Below are 9,224 nucleotides of genomic sequence, written 5' to 3'. Positions count from 1 at the left end.
TTTGCTAGTAGAAGTAGGTTTTAGCAACCAGTTAGGGATGCATGCATATTTTGTTATCTTATTCATGTAACATAGAGCCAAATGACACAAGGTATATGTCATACAACTCTATCACAAAGACATGACGTGATATCTTCCTTGACTTAATTATGTTCAAACACATTTGGAGATCAAATCCATAATTGATGTCACCTCCCTGAATAAAAAACCAAAACACCTACCTTGTGCAACATGGCGTTTTAGAGTGGGAAAGTTGTTAGCACAAACAAAGTTCAGATGTTACACGTTACATAAGACTTTAGCTTGAGGAACTGTTCTGCTATAGGTATAAAATTTCCTACTATTAATCACAGCAGCAAACAAGAACATTCCTGAAGGGTAAACTCCCTTATGCAGTGTTGTCCCCTCATCTGTTTCAAAATTCAACTTGGTGCACACGGGCACTGAAATATTTTATCAATGCACAATAAAATAAAGAACACACACAATGGTCTAGTTGGGAATCCAAATGATTGACTTTAACACATCACCATACACTCAAATTATAGAAAATTTGTTCTTTCCGAAAATGGAAACTAACATCAACAGGTCACATGCTCCATCCACCATTTGGACTGCTCTTCTCCCCATGCCTCCCCTTAAATCACTCACCATATTAGTAACACCTGAATACGAAAAACCACTTATGAATTATACTGGTATGCAAAACATTGTATACTCTGAAGCATAGCATTGCCACTAAGTAAGATGGGCACTCTCATATACTCCCTCCCTCCCAAAATTCTTGTCTTATATTTGTCTAGATTCGGATGTATCTAATACTAAAATGTGACTTGATTCATCCGTATCTAGACAAATCTAAGACAAGAATTTTGGGACAGAGGGAGTATTTAAAACCAGAAAATATTATAAACTATGTATTCAAGAGATATGGTCTAGAATGGTCTACTATAAACCCATGTACTTTCTATCAAAAGTTTAGTTTTTGTGAACTATACCGTCTATAAAAGATAGGTCAAATGGTTAAAAAACTGTCATGTAAACAACAAACACAAACTATAGCTAGCCATCAGTCAACAAAGCCCTTTTTTTTGCAAGGCTGACATCACGGCAGCCATCACTCATGGCCTGCCTTGGAGGCACGACACGTAGGTTGCCAAAGGTCAGTGGTACTACAGGTGCTTCTATTCACATCATCGACAGTTTATTTTCTTATGAAAAGAGAAGTTCTAGGAAGTTCAGCATTTCAGAAGGTTATCCATTTTCTTTCTAATGCAAGAATGTGCATTAACTATGGGTCACACACTGAACGAAGATTAATGCATTCAACAATTTTGCGTTTGTATTAGCTTATTTTCATACAGATATATGAACCCTCCAGTTAGTCAATTAAATTTGACTATACATAAACTTTCAGCTACTGCACTAAAACCAAAACAGGAGAAAACAAACACACACACGCGCGTGTGCATGCACACACGCACACATACACATGCACACACACTCGCATATTTTTCATTTCCTCCAAGATCTGACTGAATATTAAATATCACCGACCGCTAAGAAAACAAAGAAGTCACATTGGGACTATATAAAGCATTATGTAGAACACTTGGGCCGTACACAGAGCAGAGAGCCTAATGCTTTAACTTTGATTGAGTTATCAATTTAAGCTTAAAACACTATTGTGAAGGAGCTTTACCTAGGTTGTAGCACCAGAGTACATGAATCCAGAAAAAAACTAACCCTTAGAAATAAGTCCCAAGAGCCTAGTATTTAGAAACTTATAAGTCTGGGTGAACATAAGATCATTCATACACTCGATCCGCTAATAACTAAGCAACACATAGTAGTTATCTTCGTGCTAGTAAATAGAGCCAACCAACCAACCAATATGCCTAGGCTTCAGGGAAGAAAAAATTGCCTGAAGGAATAACCTTGGCTGATAATTTATAAATACACCACGAAAATCATCTCCAAGTTTAACAGGTACATGCTACTTTAAATCAAGAAAACACAAAAGGATCATGTGTAACATGGTTCTTACCTTCTACCGTTTTGGAAATTATTGTACGCTGAAATCTACAGCTTCTACTGGACAATGAACATGTGTTAAGAAGACAAGTATAGTTTAGAAAGGTGTGCATAACAAAATATAGAGCGCACTTCCCCTCCTCCCATCCTCTTCGACCTTGCAACGACAGAGAGTAAAAAACCTCAGTTCTTCGGCTATCTATGAATCAAACTTTTGGTCCTAGGATAAAAGCATTATAATTTTGTAAGGTACGAATAGCTGTACCTTGAAGCACAATCAACATGCAGGAATCATCATCTTCATAAAGTAATAAGTAAACTTGGTCATCCATGCATCAACTGTAGCTTGCTTGCTAATTTCCACCTATGTCACAAATAAGGCAATGTCATGTTCAGACTGAAGGTGAAAGAAGCACACATTCAATTTCTAATTTAATGTAGTACTAATAAAATCTCTATGAAGAAGCAGACCAACTGCTGGAAATAAACTGGCGTGGAACTAAATCGGTGTCCACAAAACCATATAGATATGCATGCTCATCAGGCATGTCATACATTTTACCAGAATGGAAGCTTAGGTAGTGCTAGTGCCCTAACTAAAGAACCTCCAGCCCACACAATAGAAATTCGTCCATCTCAGCCATGAATTCACTTAAACAGGAAACAAAATAAATGTTTTCCTCAGACACAATACACTGAAGAAACAAAAGTATGCAGGATGAACCGATAAGCTCTTATGGCTGAACAAAGCCCATCTGCAAACATCATCATTCTAGGCAAGAAAAAAAGCTGAATAAAGCCCATCTGCAGTTATAACATCAGTCCCCAGTTTGGCACTTAACTCGGCTTTAGGTCTCTAGACACATCGATATGATGTATCCATATATATAATCGTAGCAATACACTATTGGAAGATTAAAAGATAGTTCCGACGTATTTTCCAGGATTTTCTCTAGGATGAACAAAGGAGCTTGAAAGGAGGGCCAATACTGGGTTTACCATGCAACATACATGTGCACCATCAACAATGGCATAATTCGGCCTTGCAGATGATCATTGGGACATGAAAAATAGATAAAAAATGCATTGAAAGCTTGGACCTGAAATATAGATCATTACGCCCTTGGTCTACCCATGAGAAATACACGTAAGCGTCAACCAAATGCAATCACAGTCATGTATGATTTCTTTAATCTATTTAGTGTGCTTTTCACGTACTGTGCAAGTAGCAAGGGTTGTTCTTCAATAAACAACATCTTATTAGCTTCAGATGATGCCCATTGGCACTATACAGCTAATTTAAGTTAAGTTAAATTGTGATCCTAAAATTCAGGTAAAAAATCACATGGAAAGCTCAAATTGAACCGGGATTATCGATCTACATATTATGACCTACCAAGGTTACCATGACAATGCAGATAGTATGGAGGCTAATTTAAGAATGTAAACAAAAATATATATAGACATTTCATGACATCAAACAATTACGGGTTGCGGTTTTAAACAAAAATACATGATGGATCATTGCATATAATTATGATTATAAAGGTACACTATGTTTTCTAACAAATGAAAAGACAAGTACTCTTACTGCCAATAATTATAATTCGATGATGTGTCGATAAGAAAGCAACAATCATTGTAGATACCTTTATAAGCTTCCAGTGATCCTGTGAGCATATGCTAATACTCCTTAACATAAATCTCACTTGTCATCGCCATCGTCTCTGTCTTGCTGGAATCACATCCTCCATCTACAAACTGAAACAATATCAACATCAAATCCCTCCTGAAGGTTTCACCCTGGACCTTCCCCCTGCCAATCTACATAGGCATGGCATTCTGTTAACCAAGCAAACTCAACAATCCACACCATGCATGTGAATTTCTTCAGGAAATTCACAACACACTTCAACCCACTTGATTTATACACATGAACTTAACGGGATATGAGCATTTACACGCAACAATTCATGGTTAATGTGGAACTGAAGCGACAAATTGAGACAATCAAAATCCTACCTCAATGAATAAGCCGAGCAGGAGGAGGCCTCATGGGCAACCACTTGTGTACTCTGAACAACAAGAATGACCATCTTCATTAAATATCATATTCAACATACCCACAAATCGACTAATGTAGATTATTGTTCTAATCCACAAAAAGAAAAGCCAACAGGGGCACTTCTCCTTGTGCTAATAGAGACTAAATTGGATGGTTGGCTTGCCTAAAGTACTGCCCAGCGGCAACAGGCATATCACTGACCCAAACATGCAGTTACAGCTAATCAAAAGAGGGAAGCAACAGGAATGAAGGAGGGACCTACAGACGTGAGGGCTGTACAGAAGCATCTCTGGCCCAGTGCGGTGTGAACGATGACGAGCCAGCGGCGCTCCCATCTGGCCCCGCACATCCCTCTCCTCTTTCTCCAGCGCGGTGTGAACAACGACAAGCCAGCGGCGTTCCTTCCACCCACCCTTACCTGTCCGCCACCGCACCTCCCTCTCCTCTTTCCTTTCTCTTTATCCTCCTCTCCTTCCTTCTCTCCCGCCCTCTCATCCTCTCTCGCTCTCTCTCTCATGTAGATCGAGTCGAGCACCACGCGGTGTGAACGACGATGAGCCGGTGGCGTTCCTTCCACCCACCCTCTCTAGTCCGCCACCACACCTCCCTCTCCTATTTCCTCTCTCTCTTTATCCTCCTCTCCTTCCTTCTCTCTCTCCCTCACATCCTCTCTCTCTCTCTCCTGTAGACCGAGTCGAGCACCGCCTCCGTCTCCCTTTGATTGCAGGTCGTCGCCGCCACCAGAGAAGCTCCCCTCCATGCCCTCACGAGATGAGGAGGGGTGGACAGCGGTTGCGAGGAGAGGAGAAGCCAGCGCTGCCGGATCCACTGCTTGGGAGCCGCCTTGTCTTTTCGGATGGGGAGGCGGCTGTGGGGGACTGGGGGGAAAGTTTTAGGGTTGGGAGAGGGGGAGCGGGGAGGAGAGAGTGGGGTCCTGGAGGGGGCGCGGGGCGCTCTGCACGTCAAGCGCACGGCGGGTGCGGAGTGGTTGGCGAATCCCTCGCGGACATGGAAACAGCTGACCCAGCCAATCCACGCGAGGGACGAGCCCACCGGTCATTGGCCGATAAAAATAACCATATGGTGATTTTTTTACTAACAGTCAAATGATCGAACGATCAGAACGAAAGTCAAAGATGATCCAACGGCCATGAATGTGCTAATCCGGGGAAGCTCTGTGAAGGAGGGTCGGCTAGCATCCTTATTGGTTTAAATTACCTAAGATATAATGTTTGATTCTTTGACCGTTCACCACCCTCGGACTTGTGCCTTCGAAGTTGTTGATTTTTATGGCACCGGAACGATAGACCTCCTCGATAACGTAAGGACCTTCCCACTTAGAGAGAATTTTTCCTACAAAAAATCTTAAATGAGAGTTGAATAGCAACACATAATCACCTATGTTAAATTCTCGCTTTTGTATCCTTTTGTCATGCCATCTTTTAACTTTTTCTTTAAACAGTTTGGCATTCTCATATGCTTGGGTTCTCCATTCATCAAGTGAGCTAATGTCAAATAACCTCTTCTCACCGGCAAGTTTGAAGTCATAGTTGATCTCTTTAATAGCCCAATATGCCTTATGTTCAAGTTTAGGAGGTAAGTGACATGCGTTTCCATAAACCATCTTATACAGAGACATACCCTTAGAATTTATATAAGCAGTTCTATAGGCCCATAGTGCATCATTAAGTTTCTTGGACCAATTCTTTCTAGATCTATTAACAGTCGTTTGCAAAATTAATTTGAGCTCTCTATTGCTCAACTCTACTTGACCACTAGACTGTGGGTGATAAGGAGATGCAATTCTATGATTAACATCATATTTAGCAAGGATCTTATGGAAAGCACCATGAATAAAATGTGAACCACCACCAGTCATAAGATATCTAGGGACTCCAAACCTTGGAAAAATAACTTCTTTAAGCATTTTAATAGAAGTGTTATGATCAGCACTACTAGTTGGAATAGCTTCTACCCACTTAACATAATCAACAGCAACTAAAATATGTGTATATCCATTAGAGGCAGGAAAAGGTCCCATATAATCAAAGCCCCAAACATCAAATGGTTCAATAACAAGAGAATAATTCATAGGCATTTCTTGACGTCTACTAATATTACCAATTCTTTGATATTCATCACAAGACAAAACAAACTTACATGCATCTTTGAAGAGAGTAGGCCAATAAAAACCGGATTGCAATACCTTATGTGCAGCTGTGTCTCCAGCGTGGTGTCCTCCATAAAATTCGGAGTGACACTTGCGTAGGATCTATTCCTGTTCATGCTCAGGTACACAATGTCTAATAACACCATCTACTCCTTCTTTATAAAGGTGTGGGTCATCCCAGAAGTAATGTCTTAAATCATAGAAGAACTTTTTCTTTTGTTGGTATGTGAAACTAGGTGGTATAAATTTAGCAACACTATAATTAGCATAATCAGCATACCAAGGACCAGAATGCGAAGCATTAATGACCACTAATTGTTCATCGGGAAATCTATCATTAATAGGTAGTGGGTCATCAACAACATTCTCTAACCTAGACAAGTTGTCTGCAACGGGGTTCTCAGCTCCCTTTCTATCAATAATATGCAAATCAAATTCTTGGAGCAAGAGAACCCATTTAATGAGTCTAGGTTTAGCATCTTTATTTTCCATAAGATATTTAATAGCAGCATGATCAATGTGAATAGTAACTTTAGAATCAACAATGTAAGGTCTGAACTTATCACATGCAAACACAACTGCTAAGAATTCTTTTTTAGTAGTAGCATAATTTCTCTGGGCAGTATCAAGAGTCTTACTAGCATACTGGATAATATTCAATTTCTTATCAACTCTTTGCCCTAGAACATACAACATAATCACTAGCATCACGGATAATTTCAAAAGGTAAATTCCAATCAGGTGGCTGAACAATAGGTGCAGTGATCAAAGCTTTCTTAAGTATTTCAAATGCTTCTACACAATCATCATCAAAGACAAAGGAATATCTTTTTGCAATAAATTAGTCAGAGGCCTAGAGATTTTAGAAAAGTCCTTAATGAACCTCCTATATAAACCGGCATGACCAAGGAAACTTCTTATACCTTTTATGTCCTTGGGACATGGCATCTTTTCAATAGCATCAACTTTAGCTTTATCAACTTCAATACCTCTCTCGAAGATTTTTTCCCCCAAGACAATGCCTTCATTAACCATAAAGTGGCACTTTTCCCAATTCAAGATGAGACTAGTGTCTTCGCATCTCTGCAAAACTCGATCAAGGTTGCTCAAGCAATCATCAAAAGAAGATCCATAAACGGAGAAGTCATCCATGAATACCTCACAAATATTTTCACAAAAGTCAGAGAATATAGCCATCATACATCTTTGAAAGGTAGCAGGCGCATTACATAAACCAAAAGGCATACGTCTATAAGAAAAAGTACCGAAATGGCGAGTAAAAGTACTTTTTGATTGATCCTTCGCTGACACAGGTATTTGAGAGAAACCAGAATAACCATCTAGAAAGCATAAATGTGTGTGTTTGGATAGTCTTTCTAGCATTTGATCAATAAAAGGTAAAGGGTAATGATCTTTCTTAGTAGCTTTATTTAATTTACAGAAATCAATTACCATCCTATAACCTGTAATAATTCTTTGCAGGATCAATTCATCTTTATCATTAGGAATGACAGTAATACCTCCCTTTTTAGGAACACAATGGACAGGGCTTACCCAATCACTATCAGCAACGGGATAAATTATACCTGCCTCAAGGAGCTTTAGTATCTCCTTTCTTACCACTTCTTTCATCTTGGGATTCAATCGTCGTTGAGGATCTCTAACTGGTTTGGCACCTTCCTCCAAATTAATTTTGTGTTGGCATAACGTGGGACTAATGCCCTTGAGATCATCCGGAGTATAACCAATAGCAGCACGGTGCTTCTTTAGAATTTTCAATAATCTTTCTTCTTCTTGTTCTGAAAGGTTAGCACTAATAATAACAGGATATATTTTTCTTTTCATCAAGATAAGCATACTTAAGATTATCAGGTAATGGTTTGAGTTCAAACACGGGATCACCCTTGGGTGGAGGGAGATCCCCTAGAAATTCAATGGGAAGGTTATGTTTCAGAATAGGTTCCTGGTTAAGGAACACTTCATCTATTTCCCTTCTTTCTTTCATAAACATATCATTTTCATGGTCTAGCAAATATTGTTCTAGCAGATCAGTAGGAGGCACGACAATAGAAGCAAGACCAATCATTTCATCTTTACTAGGTGATTCTCTATCACAAGGTTGTCTACAAAATTTAGCAAAATTAAACTCATGAGTCATATCATCCAAGCCAATCGTGACAACATCCTTTTCACAATCAATCTTAGCATTAACAGTGTTCAAGAAGGGTCTACCAAATATAATGGGACAAAAGTCATCTTGTGGGGAACCAAGAACAAGAAAATCAGGAGGGTATTTAACCTTCCCACACAAGACTTCAACATCTCTAACTATCCCAACTGGTTTAATGGTATCCCTATTAGCAAGCTTAATAGTAACATCAATATCTTCTATTTCAGCGGGTGCAATGTCATGCATATTTTCTTTATATAAATCATAGGGTATTGCACTAGCACTAGCACCCATATCACATAAGCCATGATAACAATGATCTCCTATTTTAACAGAAATAACAGGCACACCTACCACAGGTCTGTGTATCTTAGTATCTGGTCTAACAATATTAGCAGTCTCACCACAGAAATAAATAACATGCCCATCTAAATCATCATCCAAGAGATCTTTAACTATAGCAATACTAGGTTCAACTTTGATTTGCTCAGGAGGTGTATAAGTCCTAGTATTACTCTTACAAACAATAGTTGAAGTTTTAGCATGATCCTTTATCCTAACAGGAAAAGGAGGTTTCTCAACATAAGTAGTAGGAACAATAGGATCACTATAGGTGACAGTCTTTTCTTCAACTGTAATAGGTGCAACTACTTTTACTTCAACATGAGGATTATATTTAAACCACTTCTCCTTAGGGAGATCAACGTGAGTAGCAAAAGATTCATAGAAATAAGCTACTATCTCAGAGTCAAGTCCATATTTAGCACTAAATCCACGAAAAGCAT

General features: G+C 39.1%; 1 long non-coding RNA gene across 1 annotated transcript; it reads right to left on the bottom strand.

Moving 5' to 3' along the window:
* Positions 1–409: 409 nt before the first annotated feature.
* On the bottom strand, positions 410–5,038 carry LOC123172442 (uncharacterized). The gene is made up of 6 exons (XR_006485599.1): positions 4,362–5,038; positions 4,057–4,109; positions 3,684–3,795; positions 2,300–2,398; positions 2,048–2,191; positions 410–665 (listed from the first exon to the last, which is right to left on the bottom strand). It is a non-coding gene; the product is annotated as an uncharacterized lncRNA (long non-coding RNA).
* Positions 5,039–9,224: the final 4,186 nt, after the last annotated feature.

This window comes from Triticum aestivum, unplaced genomic scaffold (genome assembly GCF_018294505.1).
Source record: "Triticum aestivum cultivar Chinese Spring unplaced genomic scaffold, IWGSC CS RefSeq v2.1 scaffold135822, whole genome shotgun sequence".
NCBI classification, from domain to species: Eukaryota; Viridiplantae; Streptophyta; class Magnoliopsida; order Poales; family Poaceae; genus Triticum; species Triticum aestivum.
Note: the sequence above shows the minus strand (reverse complement) of the source record. Positions and strands in the feature narration are given on the sequence as shown.